The sequence below is a fragment of the Engystomops pustulosus genome, chromosome 10 (assembly GCF_040894005.1).
Source record: "Engystomops pustulosus chromosome 10, aEngPut4.maternal, whole genome shotgun sequence".
Classification (NCBI taxonomy): domain Eukaryota; kingdom Metazoa; phylum Chordata; class Amphibia; order Anura; family Leptodactylidae; genus Engystomops; species Engystomops pustulosus.
In genome coordinates this window covers 54,372,185-54,388,511 of record NC_092420.1, presented here as the reverse complement: position 1 = coordinate 54,388,511, position 16,327 = coordinate 54,372,185, and the positions used below count along the sequence as shown (strand labels likewise).

General features: G+C 45.7%; 1 protein-coding gene across 1 annotated transcript in view; it reads left to right on the top strand.

Annotated features, from left to right (window-relative positions):
- Window positions 1-1,416: 1,416 nt before the first annotated feature.
- Window positions 1,417-16,327, top strand: part of NEK7 (NIMA related kinase 7) — a 58,066-nt gene continuing 43,155 nt past the window's right edge. Inside the window, exon 1 of the mRNA XM_072128318.1 lies at window positions 1,417-1,574. The gene's annotated coding sequence lies outside the window, so the exon portion shown is untranslated. The remainder of the gene's footprint in view (window positions 1,575-16,327) is intronic.

The following is a 16,327-nucleotide window of genomic DNA, read 5'->3' as shown; positions in this document are numbered from 1 at the left end:
GTCAGTAATAATTTTGGTGCAGACTAAGCAGTAGCACATTGGGGCTGATGTATTATCGTATCTGCGCCAAAAAAGTGTTGGGAACTCTTTTTTTTTTTGCTGCAAAAGTGTTGCGAATAATTTATAATACGTTTCCGCCAGAAACAACAGATGTTTCCGGCTTTTTTAAGTGCAGAACAGATCAGGAAAAATCTAAAGAAAAACAGGTGCAGCCCATGTAGGATTTGGAGCACATCTCATTTGTGTCTCCATTTTTATGGCACCCGACTGATTAGTTCTGTCTGCGCATTAATTACTTACAGCCGTGCGCTACTTTAATACATCGGGCTATCAGTGGCGTAACTTGAAGCTGATGGGCCGCAGTGCAAAGTCTATGCCAGGCCCCCGACCATAATGTATGGATTTTAGTACTAGTCTTCTCATATGGGAAAGTGAGACCTTATGGGCCCCCTAAGCCTCTTGGGCTTGGGTGTGACCGCACCCTCTGCACCCCCTCAAGTTACTACCCTGCGGGCTATGCTTTCCGTCGTCGGATCTCAGATGCCGACTGTCGAGGTTGTGACAGAATTAATAAATTCCCCCCATTGGGGCAGATGTATTATCGTATCTGCGCCATAAACATGTTGGGGACTCACTTTTTTTGGTGCATAATTGTTCATTTATAATGAGTTGGCGCCAGAAAGAATAGTTGTTTCCTATTATCCCGAATCGTCTGTCTTTTTTTGATGCAGTAGGCACGGCCTATATTTTCCACATCTTCCGCCACATTTATGTCGAGTTTGTCGCCAGTTTTAGGCGCAAACAGACCAGGAAAAAAAGGGCGCAGTCCACGTAAAATTTTGACACACATCTTGTTTGTATCTGCATTTTTATGGAGCCCGACTGATTAGTTCCATCTGCGCATTAAATACTTACAGCCGTGCGATACTTTAATACATCGGGCCATGCTTTACGTAGTCTGATCTCAGATAGCGACTGTCGATGTTGCTACAGAATTAGTAAATCCCCCCATTAAGTGCACATTATTCAGTCTTGTCGGACATGGAGCAGTCACAACACAAAACTGGCGCATACACTTTATAACTACATGTACAAGCAGTTTGGCACAAGAGCTGTAATAGATTTACTAGATGTCACTTCTGTGTCCTGACCGGCCTTCTGTGTGACATTGTTATGTTTGTCCTCCGGGTAACATGGTAACCTGTGCACCGGGATACAGCTCGCCCCCGCACACCTCCGCTGCACGTCTCATACACACAGTCGTCTTAGTTGTTATTACAATCGCTGCGATTTCCCAAGGAATAATGACGTCCAAACCAGTTGTACCTGATCATGTGGTTACACTGGAGAACGTCCCAGCCCTGGCCCCGCCCCCTAACCCTTGCCCCGCCCCCTAACCCTTGCACGTGACCGATCACATGGCCATGACGTCAGCGAAGGTCCTTTAGCCTACTAACAGCTAGCATCCCCCTCGGTCGCAGGCCGAGCGGCAGTGTGAGGAGGACACTAGGGCCCGGTGAGACGTGTGCGCGGGGGTCCCGGCCGTGACGTCATACAGAGCGGCCTGACAACGGGTGAGCCGCTGTAGTCGGGGTGTCAGGTGGGCGAGTCTTCCGGGCGCCACTATTACGCAGCTCCTAGGAGTTGTGTGAGTGACGTGAGGAGATATCGCATGTAATCAGGACATGGAGAATAGTGCGGGGGATGCAGCAGAGCCGAGTGTGCTAGTTAACTGTTTGCTGTCCAGTAATGGTTGTGATGAGTAACTATATAGAGGTGTGTGTCCTGCACCCTGTGACAGGCAAGGGGTGTATACAGGGACACTTGTTGTGTGCGGTATTCCTCAGTTGGTCAGGGAGTGTTCACACTTGGCAGGTTCTCAGTGGTTTTCCCCATCCAGATGTGCAGGGATGTAGTCACACAGATTATATATGCCGGTATACAGTGTGTATATATATATATAACTCCAGATCATCCCTATCCCTTTATACTGCACAGTGTCTGTATATAAAATATGCCGAATTTATCTCAAATGCCACAATGAAACTGCAGTGGAACTATTTATGGGATGCCTGAGCGACTACCGCTCTATAGGTCATCCAGCTTTCCCAGGCTCCAGAACGGCACTATGTTCTGCAATGCAGCTACAGCTGAGGACTACATGGATCCTGTGGCGAGTTCATACACAAGATGTCCTGGTAGTCACCTGGGTGTGGGATGTTTGGGCTGTTGCTTAGCAACCTCTTCTTTAGCCCCCGGGTGTCCATGCTGCCTGTCTGCTCGCTCTGGAGCTGAGGTTGTCACCTGTATGTGAGTGGTTGTTACCGCTCTGAACTTCTATCACTGATATTAATTGTCTTTTTCTGAATGTCGCAGGCCACAAATTCTGCCCAAATGGTCGTTCAGCAAAGTTTAAGAAATCACTGCCTGTGCCCCACTGCTCTCCAGATAAACCCACATTGTGGACTCCCAGCACTTTATGGGGTTTAGCCTTTGTGGGTAAAGATTCTGTAATGCCCCTGAAATAGAAGGCGGCAAACCCCTGTAGTAGTTTAATTGTGATGACAGAGGAGGGGTGCATGCAGCTGATCCAAGATGTCCAGGAGTAAAGAAGCCGCACATCTCTGATTCAAGTTCTTTATTCACCCAGTGACACTGCAACGTTCAAACTCGCCAAGAGTAGAGGTGAGCCCAACCTGAACTAGGTACAGCAGCTCCGACCTAACAGGACATGTTGATTGATGGGCTGCAGAGCAGCCAATCAGGAAGTTTTATGCCCCCACCAGGTGTTCACCTGGCCAATCACAGCCATGCCTAATTGCTAGTGGCGTGAAGCTGTCTGATTGACCCATCAAGCAGCATGTCCAGGTCAGGCGGAAGCACCGAACCTATGGGTGCGTTCACCCGTTCAGTTTTTCAGATACAATTTGTGATGCCAAAAGCATGTGTGGATGATAATGGGCTAAGACAAATAATTGAAAGGTGCTGCGTCTGAAAAACTGTACGTGTGGACGCACCCTATATTTTGGGTTTGCTTATCTCTAACCAAGAGTCTTTTTCAATAATGATGCTTGGAGAGTTGAAGCGCTGCATTCTTGCTCGGTGTACAAAGAACTTTGTTGATGGCCGAAGCTTTTTTTCTGGGGACCCATGTGGTCACCTCTTCTGCAGCCTACAAGTTTACATCTACTGTGATGAATTCTAGTGGAGCAGAAGGAGAAGGAAGATGCTGGATGTGTAATATTACAGATAGGAAATGGCCCCTGCACTAGGTAATCATTCACATTAGATGAAATCACATTCTGATGTTTGTATATGGTTTGTTCTGACTGGAACCATTGGATTTGATGGCTTATTACAGGGAACCTCATCTGCATTTAACCTGAGGACAAAGGATTATAGGGACAGTAGCTGACTGTATAATCTATTTATATGGTATTGTAGTGGCAGCTCTTTATCAACTATGTGGAGCAGTGATTAAGGGTCCAAAATATATCTATATGGCAGCTGCACAACAAAACAGAAAAATATACTGGAATCAATGGGACTCGGGTCAGTACCGTATATATATGAGTATAAGCCTAGGCACCTAATTTCACCACCAAAAACTGGTAAAATTTATTGTCTCGAGTATAAGCTTAGGGTGGGAAATTCATTAGTCACAACCTCCAGCCAGTATAAAGTTGTCCAGCCCTCCCCCCCCCCCAGTATATAGCCTGCCAGCCCCCTTCCCCCCAGTATATAGCCTACCAGCCTCCCCCCCCCCCCCAGTGTATAGCCTGCCAGCCCCCTCCCCCCCCCAGTATATAGCCTGCCAGCCCCCTTCCCCCCAGTATATAGCCTACCAGCCTCCCCCGCCAATATATAGCCTGCCAGCCCCTTCCCCGCCAGTATGTAGCCTGCCAGCCCCTTCCCCGCCAGTATGTAGCCTGCCAGCCTCCTTTCCCCCAGTATATAGCCTGCCAGCCTCCTTTCCCCCAGTATATAGCCTGCCAACCCCCTTTCCCCCAGTACATAGCTTGCCCAGGCCTCTTCTCCCCAGTAAATAGCCTGCCAGCCCCCCGTAGTATATAGCCTGCCAGCCCCCCGTAGTATATAGCCTGCCAGCCCCCCGTAGTATATAGCCTGCCAGCCCCCCGTAGTATATAGCCTGCCAGCCCCCAGTAGTATGTAGCCTGCCAGCCCCCAGTAGTATGTAGCCTGCCAGCCCCCAGTAGTATGTAGCCTGCCAGCCCCCCGTAGTATGTAGCCTGCCAGCCCCCCGTAGTATGTAGCCTGCCAGCCCCCCGTAGTATGTAGCCTGCCAGCCCCCCGTAGTATGTAGCCTGCCAGCCCCCCGTAGTATGTAGCCTGCCAGCCCCCCGTAGTATGTAGCCTGCCAGCCCCCCGTAGTATGTAGCCTGCCAGCCCCCCGTAGTATGTAGCCTGCCAGCCCCCCGTAGTATGTAGCCTGCCAGCCTTCCGTAGTATGTAGCCTGCCAGCCTTCCGTAGTATGTAGCCTGCCAACCCCCCTTGTAGTATATAGCCTGCCAGCCCCCCCTTGTAGTATATAGCCTGCCAGCCCCCCCTTGTAGTATATAGCCTGCCAGCCCCCCCTTGTAATATGTAGCCTGCCAGCCCCCCCTCCCAAGAGGAGCTGAAGAGGACCCCAAGGACCCTAAGAGGCACCGGAGCATCGAAAGCAAGAAGAGGACTCTTTCCATGGGGAGAGGGGGCGACTCGACTTGAGTATAAGCCGAATTAGGTTTTTTCAGCCCAATGTTTGAGCTGAAAAATTTGGTTAATACTCAAGTATGTATGGTATAGGTATACTAGTAAAAGTAAAACCCTTGTCTTAACCCTGAGGGCGCATTCACATTTTCCGTTTTAGTTGTGTTTACATTGTGTTTTGAAACGCATTATAACGGCTGAGGAGAGGTGATTTGCCTAATTACATTATTGTTAACATTTGTGATGAGGAACCTTATCTAAACAACAAAATGGCCACTGATTACAAACCATCTGTCATCAGTTTTGCGGACCAATAGACTTCTATTGCCTTCCGTGATCCCCATCCGTGAAAATCAATGGACAGGTTTCAAAATAGTGTGATTGGTGCCCAGGCCTGCTGCTGTGGCAGTTGGAACCTGAGCCGTGATTGGGCGCTGTTGTGCCACAGGTCATTAATATGAGCTCTGAGCTTTGATTGGTTACTATAGGCAATAAGTATAAAAAAACTTATGTGTAAGGGCAGATGGATGGGGAGACTTATCAGAAATGTCTGAGGTAAAACTGTTCCAGTTGCCCATGGAAACCAATCAGAGATTAGCTATAATTTTATGAACAGCTGTACAGAAACAGACAGTCTGAGACGGAAAGAGAGAGACAGTCTGAGACGGAAAGAGAGAGACAGTCTGAGACGGAAAGAGAGAGACAGTCTGAGACGGAAAGAGAGAGACAGTCTGAGACGGAAAGAGAGAGACAGTCTGAGACGGAAAGAGAGAGACAGTCTGAGACGGAAAGAGAGAGACAGTCTGAGACGGAAAGAGAGAGACAGTCTGAGACGGAAAGAGAGAGACAGTCTGAGACGGAAAGAGAGAGACAGTCTGCCTCTGGCACTGACCATCGGATCTATCAGAGGCAAAGACGGATAGCTACAAACAGAATAGAGACAGTTGGAGACAGAAACTTTCAGAGACAGTCAGAGATAGATGGATACAAAGTAATTTTTTTGTTAACCCGTTCTATCTTGTTATAGCTAAGAGCAGTTATTTGCTATCCTGGGAAACGCTGGGAGCTACAGCTAGTTGTACATATAAATGAAAGAGATTACAGTATATTGAGTGTTGTATGGCTTTCCCCCTGCTTGTATCAGCGTCTGGTGTATGAGAGGAGATACTTGTTCCAGTACCTGGTGATATTTGTCGGATGGGGCTTTTCACACATTTCTGTTACATGAGGACATTGCTTTATTTTTCTTTCCACTTGTTAGAGGTTCCCTGTCACCTCTTTGTCATGTTTGTTCAGCTGAATGTACAACATGAGAGGGAACAGGGAGGTTTTCATGTAGTGACCTGTAGGCCAGGACTGACACAATGGAGAAATGTCTTTGCTTCCTTATTGTATTGTAAACAAGTAGGAGATATAATGCACAATGTCTTGTATATGGACTTACTAATAACATGTTACGTGGCAGAGAATAGTCCAGGTGGTGGTTTATGGTCACCACACCTGCTGTCAGATTTACTTTGAAGGGAACCTGTGTGATGTTATTTACCTATCAAATCTATGTTGACCCAAAGTAAGGGACATGTACACATGTGGAAACTATCATTGTAATGCTCACACTATACAGCTACCTAGTTCTGTACAGCAGGCCGAGGGAGGGGAGACGGTGTAATAGCCTGTGAAGCTGCAGCACAGAAGAGCTCTGGTAATGCCCCCAGACTCATTAGCATAATTTTATTTTTTAAAAGTTGGTTTAAGAAGGAAGGAGGCCATGGATAACAAATATAAGAAGATTGCCAAAGTTAGAGTGCCTGGATATATGAGTAAGGCTGGTGCCACACGTGGCGCTTTTGTCTGCGTTTGCAAACGCAGACAAAGTCGCGCCCACCGGGGCGGGCCTCGGCCCGATCGCATCGGCGTTTCTATGGAAACGCCTGCGATCGGGAACGAGCCGCCGGTGTTTCGTGTTAATTTAACGCAACGCAAACGCAGACAAAAGCGCCACGTGTGGCGCCAGCCTAAGTCTCCCTGGTTTATTGGATGGATTTTTAAGGAGAGGCTGAGCACTTGCCTAGCTTAGGACAGCCCACTAGACACTTGAGTGCTCATTTGCATACATGCTTAATGTTTGTTTTGCTGTGTAATTCTTCCTCCATCGCTGCCTAGAAAGTTGCAGTGTCCTTGTGCCTGGTTATGTCCGCCTATCCAGGGCTAATGGGCAGAAAGCATCTGACAGACTCCCTGTAATAAGCAGATCTAAGATGTCATAGCCCATAACTGCCTACACCTAAAAATACTGCAAGGTCGGCGGTGAGATATTTTGACTATTATGGTAAAGTTATAAATGGGGTGATAAGGAAATGTCACTGGGATGATAGGTGATGAGGACGGATTTATCCAGGGTATTTTGTACTGTCCTGCAGGACTTGTATGGAGCGTGTAGGCACTGGATATGGAAGGGCTTTATCACTCCTCTTCACCACTCTTATACACAATGACCATTTTTTTCTATTACTGTTATTTGGACTATTGATAGCTGGTACAAGTGAGTCAGAGGAAACCTTTAGCATGGAGCTTGCTGTCCAAAATACATTCAGCATTGCTACAGGCAAAATATTCACTTTCATTTGTAATTTCCTCAAAATATTTCAAAGTGCACCATTTAAAGAGAACCCGTCATGCAAAATAACCCCCTAGACCAAATATATTTTCATAAACTGCCATTAGAGAGCATTTCCTCTATCCCTTCATTGTCCCTCTACATGCCTGTAACCCTAAGCAATGAGGTCCTAAAGCTGTATGCAAATGACTGTGAAATGTCCACTCTATTCATGAGTGGGAGGCACAGCCACACCCCCAGTGCATGACTGACAGCCTGTATAATGGTGTGAGGCTGTATAATGATGTGCTTCCTGGTGCTGGTGGCCACGCCCCCTGCAGCCTGTGTGTGCGTGTGTATAGGAGAGATACAGCAGCTCCAGGCAGCCATGTTACAGCAGAACATGTCAGATTCATGTGTAGCTGATGTCTGTGTATTAGAAGGATGCAGCATGTCAGCAGATGCAGCACACACACTAGCCATGCTTTACTATACATTACACACAGACATGAACAGGGGGAGGGGGAACAGGGGTGACATCACTGCCTCTGACCATGTGACCAGCCTCATTTACATAATAAAGAAAAGATGATTTTTACAATGAATAATGTATGAAATAACTAGATAAAGGCTGGGATGGGATCCTTGTGAGCTGCTCCAACAGGTAGAGGTGACAGGACTAGTGACACAGACCTGATGACAGGTGTCCTTTAAGGGGGTCCAATCACTGGATGTACTACAGACACCCTGATTGTAGAGGTCCCCCACCTGCATCCAGAGCAAAAATTGAAGTACGGTAATGCATTTGAGGGGTTCACATCACATACACATTGACATATAGGGTGACATTTACTAAGGGCTTTGCACTGCACTTTTGTCGGACTGTGCACTCTCTTCCTGGCTAAAACGGCTTCCACGGGTATTTAAGAAGCATGTGCGCTGCCATTATGGTGCTCCTGACCTTTTTGTGATACAGCTGCGCTGGCTTCCATGCGACACAAATTAGGGGGCGTACCGCCGGACGGTCCGACTGATCTAAAATGAGCGCCGTATTTAACTTTCTAGTTGTCTCACACCCTTTTTTTTAAAGATGCACCACAAAAAAGATGGTGAACTCTGTCGGACTTGAGCAGGGAAGCGCCAGATTCAATATAAGCAGAAGGAGGAACAGAAAAAACACAGGGGTAACTAGGCAGAGAGTCTAGCGAGTCGAGGTGGGCAGATACATATGTGCAAGTCCCGCGGCTTGTTCACACCTCCTTTCCCTACGACATCCGGCTGTCAGCGGAATTATAACACATATGCCTACGGCTGCCATGCGCGGAGGCAGGAAGCTAAGCAGTAAAGCCGTGCATGCGCCATAGGCATGCGCCAGGGCAGTGAGGTATAGTGGTATGCCTACTAGTGCATTTGCTCAGGGTTATAATCAGAGGTGTTCATCCAAATGACGACTTGCTTCCTTGACACATTGATACAATCAGGACAGCGACATGGGGTGTACCATTTGGAGTATACATCTTAAGGACATGTGAATTATTTACCACACATCAAATGTACACCTCTTTTGGATTCAATTGGATCTGTTAAGTATACCATATGGCAATAATTGGTAATTTGCGTGCTATTTTATAAATGCTTAGATTCGAAAGCGTATACCTCCAGATGTCAGTATACAGCATTCCAATGTGACACAACATATTCTCTATGGCATGTCATATACGGCTTTATTGGTATCACTTGTCACACTTTCCCTACTTTATCCTCACCTGCACGCCTCACCTTTTCCCTTCCCCTCTATTTGTGGCACTTTTACCATGTTACTCATTATAAATACTTTCTCAGGTATATAAAAAATATTTTTGGCGATGTGATTATAACCCTGAGCAAATGCACTAGTAGGCATACCACTATACCTCACTGCACTGGCCACTTTACTCATTCTATGAAACGTGCGTCGGGGCAGCAGTCCTCCCCAGACATTGGAGTTGCATACGCTTTGCATTCGGTAAGGACTGGCTTACTTTACCACAATCGCCTCTCCCTCTCTTTAATTGCACATGTCATTACTATACACGAGCGAATCGCTATGTACTAACCCAGGAGGTTTTATTGGGTGTTGTGCTCCACTACCTAACCAGTCCATGCTTCTACAACTTTCATTACATACCTCAACTGTATGTCCGGGCATGACTGCCTTCTTTCTGTGTACCATCTGTATGTACCTTGCATCAATTTATGTACCATATATACTCGTGTATAAGCGAGTTTTTCAGCACAAGAATTGTGCTGAAAAATGTCCCCTAGGCTTATACACGAGTCAATACAAATGCCAATGCACTTAAAAAATAATAAACTTATATACTCGACCTCTGATGGCCCCGATGCGCAGCGCTGCTCCCCCGATGTCACCGCGGCTCGTCTTCTGGCTTCTGCGCCTGTCTTCTTTCTTCTGTAACATCCTGCAGGGTGCCGCCATGTTTTTCTCCCGGGCAGTGCATAGTATGATGTCTGCAGCGGCGCGTCATACTATGCGCCTGCCGGCCGGGAGAGAGCCATGGTGGCACCCTGCAGGATGTTACAGAAGAAAGAAGACAGGCGCGGAAGCCAGAAGGCGAGCCGCGGTGACATCGGGGGAGCAGCGCTGCGCATCGGGGCCATCAGAGGTCGAGTATATAAGTTTATTATTTTTTTTAATGATGGGCAGGCTGGGGTGTCTGTATACTACTGGCGGCAGGCTGTATACTACTGGCGGCAGGCTGTATACTACTGGCGGCAGGCTGTATACTACTGGGGGCAGGCTGTATACTACTGGGGGCAGGCTGTATACTACTGGGGGCAGGCTGTATACTACTGGGGGCAGGCTGTATACTACTGGGGGCAGGCTGTATACTACTGGGGGCAGGCTGTATACTACTGGGGGCAGGCTGTATACTACTGGGGGCAGGCTGTATACTACTGGGGGCAGGCTGTATACTACTGGGGGCAGGCTGAGGTGGCTGTATACTACTGGGGGCAGGCTGAGGTGACTGTATACTACTGGGGGCAGGCTGAGGTGACTGTATACTACTGGGGGCAGGCTGGGCTGGCTGTATACTACTGGGGGCAGGCTGGGCAGGCTGTATACTACTGGGGGCAGGCTGTATACTACTGGGGGCAGGCTGGGCTGGCGGTATACTACTGGGGGCAGGCTGGGCTGGCTGTATACTACTGGGGGCAGGCTGGGCTGGCTGTATACTACTGGGGGCAGGCTGTATACTACTGGGGGCAGGCTGTATACTACTGGGGGCAGGCTGTATACTACTGGGGGCAGGCTGTATACTACTGGGGGCAGGCTGGGCTGGCTGTATACTATAGGGGGCTGGATGGCTATATACTGGGGGGTGGGTGACCAATGCATTTCCCACCCTCGGCTTATACTCGAGTCAATAGGTTTTCCCAGTTTTTGGTGGTAAAATTAGGGGTCTCGGCTTATACTCTGGTTGGCTTATACTCGAGTATATTCGGTACTTTACCATGTAATGTCATTTAATCTATATCAATAAAGGTTGTATTAATTTTTATTCTCGTACTTTTGTAGTTCTGCCCTGTTTTTCTCCTCCTTGGAGTATAATATGTAAGAGAAGCGCCAGATTCATCATGATGAGCGCACGATCTTAGTGAATGCACTTTCTGTGAACTCCGGTGACCCTGTAAGTAAATGTGCCCCATAGTGGCAGACTGAGGCATAGTTGTGGCCTCTGCCTGACCACTATACGTAGGTTCCACCGAAAAAGGCAAGATGGAAAGACGCAGCAAGCTACGTTTTTCTATCCTGCTACCTCCTGCTGAGCGGTGTATACACTCAGTAGAGACTATAGAAGGCTATGGAGAGAAGATGCAGCGTATTTCATCCCTTCCTCGCCAAACAGATACGCCCCTCAGCAGAAGGGGGGACCTGGTGATGTCACTGTCCTATGAAATAACTGCGAAAACACCCAGTACACTCCTCTCCATTTTAAAGCCCCCAAGGCTGGGAAACCCCTTTAAACAGACCTAAGAGTAAGTATTGTTAGAGGATACTACATAGACATAGCATCTGCTAGTTCTACTCATCCCAGGGGGTATGGGTGTTGCATCCATAAAATAAAACTTAAAATGCTATTTTATGTCCATCTTCATATAGCCTAACTGGTTTGTCGTATTGTAGCTGAAATTGAGCCTTTTTTAACCCCTTTGATTGCTAACACCTCCTTTCCCTACGTCATCCAGCTGAATTATCACACATATGCCTCTGGCTGCCATGCGCGGAAGCAGGAAGCTAAGCAGTAAAACCGTGCGCCGTAGGCATTTGTGTTAAAATTTAGCCGACAGCCGAATGAGATGAAAATTGGCTCTCTTTTATCCCTATACTCCAGAAAGTATCAATGCACATTACCAGGCAGAGCTTCTACCCATGAAATCTATCACTGTACCCTATAATAAAACACATGATCTGCATGCACTGAACAGATTCCTAATGAAATGTATTATGAATACACTAATACAGTAAAATCATGTTATACTCTAAGGAAGCTTCCCCTGCCTTTAAGCATGCAACCCCTTTAAAAGAACACTTTTCTGTGCAAAGTTGGGCAATCTGCTCCAAGTGGCTTCATTGTATTTGTTGTGAAATGAAATATAACACTGCTAACACAAGTCATGGGATGTAATGCTAGCACCAGCCTATAGTGTCCACTAATGACTTACCTGTAATATGACTAGGTAGGAAGTAATACACCCCTGAATATGTATGTACAGGAGAAGAGCGTGTAATATGACCAATACTACAGAGCTTGTGCAGGTGGGGTGTCAGGCCCTGTCTGTGGAGAATCTTCCTGCTATACAGTACCAAGGGGGCTACATACAGTTAAAGGCATCTTCTATATGGCTCTTCAGTCACCATTGTGTTTCTACTTCCTTGTCTAGACCATAACATTACATTAATGCCGGCCATATCTACAGGCCTAGCAGGGTGCCACTTGTCCGCTGAGACGAATGGTCACAGAATAGATGAAAAATATCTTATTCCTTGGAGCCCTCCCCCTTTCTCTATTATTACAATTGGGATAATGGGGCAGATTAATCAATCAGTCTACAACAGAATTCTGTTACAATTCTTCTGTGTCCTGCAACAAGAGTTCAAGGCTACATGCACACGAACGTGTGCCCACCATGCTGTAGCCCGGCGGGCACACGTGGGCGCATGGGAGTGGAGGAGGGGGTGAGTGCTGCCTGCCTCTCTCCATAGAAAATACTAGCCGCACAGCCGTAGATACGGCCGAAGATAGAGCAGGCTCTACCTTTTTGCGGCTATGGCTCATTGCGCCCACCGTACCGAGCCCTTGGGGCATAGCTGCCTATGGGGAACGTAAGTACAGTCGCAAGCTTGCGGCCATACATGCGCCCCCCGATGGTTGTGTGCATGGGGCCTAAGACCGTTTTTATACCCTTTTTTAGTTAGTACACTAAAATGAGCTGGGTTCGGAAAAAGGCGTGTGGCCCCTGCGGAGGTGTGGGACCCCTTAGTTTAGCTTGTCTCCAGATGAGTCTGATTATAGTTCATCCAGTATAGTCTAGCTAAAATCTACCATCAAAATCAAGCATGAAAAACCAGGGGCACTTGATACAGGAACGATGAATGTGGTAGTCTAATATTTGTTATCCTTCCTTCTAAAAGCAATCTAATCAGCCAGAAGTGCTCAGGGGGGCATTACCAGAGCCCCTCTGTGCTGCAGCTTCAGAGGTTGTTACAGTGTGCAAGGAGCACCACCCTCCCCATCCAAATATTTTGGAACATGCTCTTCTGCAGTGAGGTTACATCAGGAAGGAGGGGAGGGCTTAAGTGAAGCAGAGAAAAGGGGTAGACCGTGAAACAGCCTGTGACTCTGCAGCACCAACAGGCTCCAGTAACAACCCCAGCACCATTGTGGGTCAGTAGCAAAATTTTATTGATTTTAGAAGAAGGGCTATGGATAACAAATATAACGAGATTACCACAGTCACAGTAGCTGAATTAATGAGGAAGTGTCCCTAGTTTATCATAATAATAAATAATACTTCCTTTATTTATATAGCGCACACAGATTACACAGAGCTTGCCAAATCAGTCCCTGTCCTCAATGGGGCTCACAGTCTAATCAATCTACTAGTATGTTTTGGAGTGTGGGAGGAAACCAGAGGACCCGGAGGAAACCCATGCAAACACAAAGAGAACATACAAACTCTATCATGCTGGATTTTGGTGATAGATTTCCTTTAACAATGGGCTATAAAACTGCATCCAATAGGAGATTCTGCAGAAGATTCTATAAAATTTTGCAGCAGGACTCACAAACATCACAATAGGAACTGTATAGTTCTAGTCCTGAGCGTCCATCATGTGATAGGAAGTGACTGCTGTATTTGTGGAGAAGGACAGAAATGAAGACTACTGTAACAGCTCATCTCTCCTCACCTTATGTAACATCATTCATACCCATGTAAATTTGCCTCTGGTGAGCACTTTATTATATATCACATTATTATATGGGACAATTGCTTGTAGACACTTGCTTTTCCTGTGCCTTGGCTCCGCACACCCCTTCCCCCGCAATCCTCTCCACGTCACCCATAATGACCACCCCATGAGATTCTCTGCTGTAATGATCCCAATGCCAGTACATGCTGCTCCATGTCATGTATGGACCCAGCGGGTCATCCACATCTGATCCGCTCATGTAACCATAGAGCAGCTTTTATTCCAGCTATGGCCGAATACTGGCAGTACCAAGTTTCTGCTCTATGGGTTTTTTTTCTGTAGCAAAGTAAATGGAGCGTGTACGACCAATCACTTACTGTTAGCTGCCTGAGATTTGGGAATACAGGTTACGTGGATTGTTCTCTATTATTTGGTGTGCGAGGTGTGAATAGATAGTGACTGGCGTGTAGCTGGTGTCGGATGACGGCTATTATGTCCTGTATGTATCCTAGTCACACAAGCCGCATATACCTTGTTACTGCCAGCCAGGTAACTGCAGGTGGGGCATTTCATACTTGTTACTTTTGCACTTTTTACCTTCATAATTTGCTTAGCAACCCTAAAACCATACAGATGTTATATGTGATATGATCACTGCTTCTCTGTAGTATTTACACTACTAATACTACATTGGATATGTGTAGCTATGTACTAATACTACATCGATCGGATATGTGTAGCTATGTACTAGTACTACATCGGATATGTGTAGCTATGTACTAGTACTACATCGGATATGTGTAGCTATGTACTAGTACTACATTGGATATGTGTAGCTATGTACTAGTACTACATCTGATATGTGTAGCTATGTACTAGTACTACATGGGATATGTGTAGCTATGTACTAGTACTACATCGGATATGTGTAGCTATGTACTAGTACTACATCGGATATGTGTAGCTATGTACTAGTACTACATGGGATATGTGTAGCTATGTACTAGTACTACATCTGATATGTGTAGCTATGTACTAGTACTATATCGGATATGTGTAGCTATGTACTAGTACTATATCGGATATGTGTAGCTATGTACTAGTACTATATCGGATATGTGTAGCTATGTACTAGTACTATATCGGATATGTGTAGCTATGTACTAATACTACATCGATCGGATATGTGTAGCTATGTACTAGTACTACATCGGATATGTGTAGCTATGTACTAGTACTACATTGGATATGTGTAGCTATGTACTAGTACTACATCTGATATGTGTAGCTATGTACTAGTACTACATGGGATATGTGTAGCTATGTACTAGTACTACATGGGATATGTGTAGCTATGTACTAGTACTACATGGGATATGTGTAGCTATGTACTAGTACTACATCGGATATGTGTAGCTATGTACTAGTACTACATCTGATATGTGTAGCTATGTACTAGTACTATATCGGATATGTGTAGCTATGTACTAGTACTATATCGGATATGTGTAGCTATGTACTAGTACTATATCGGATATGTGTAGCTATGTACTAGTACTACATCTGATATGTGTAGCTATGTATTAGTACTACATCGGATATGTGTAGCTATGTATTAGTACTACATCGGATATGTGTAGCTATGTACTAGTACTACATGGGATATGTGTAGCTATGTACTAGTACTACATGGGATATGTGTAGCTATGTACTAGTACTAAATGGGATATGTGTAGCTTTGTACTAGTACTACATCTGATATGTGTAGCTATGTACTAGTACTACATCTGATATGTGTAGCTATGTACTAGTACTACATGGGATATGTGTAGCTATGTACTAGTACTACATGGGATATGTGTAGCTATGTACTAGTACTAAATGGGATATGTGTAGCTTTGTACTAGTACTACATCTGATATGTGTAGCTATGTACTAGTACTACATCTGATATGTGTAGCTATGTACTAGTACTACATCGGATATGTGTAGCTATGTACTAATACTACATGGGATATGTGTAGCTATGTACTAGTACTACATGGGATATGTGTAGCTATGTACTAGTACTACATCTGATATGTGTAGCTATGTACTAGTACTACATCTGATATGTGTAGCTATGTACTAGTTCTACATCTGATATGTGTAGCTATGTACTAGTACTACATGGGATATGTGTAGCTGTGTACTAGTACTACATCTGATATGTGTAGCTATGTACTAGTACTACATCTGATATGTGTAGCTATGTAATAGTACTACATCTGATATGTGTAGCTATGTACTAGTACTACATGGGATATGTGTAGCTGTGTACTAGTACTACATCTGATATGTGTAGCTATGTACTAGTACTACATCTGATATGTGTAGCTATGTACTAGTACTACATCTGATATGTGTAGCTATGTATTAGTACTACATCTGATATGTGTAGCTATGTACTAGTACTACATCGGATAAGTGTAGCTATGTACTAATACTACATCGGATAAGTGTAGCTATGTACTAGTACTACATCTGATATGTGTAGCTATGTACT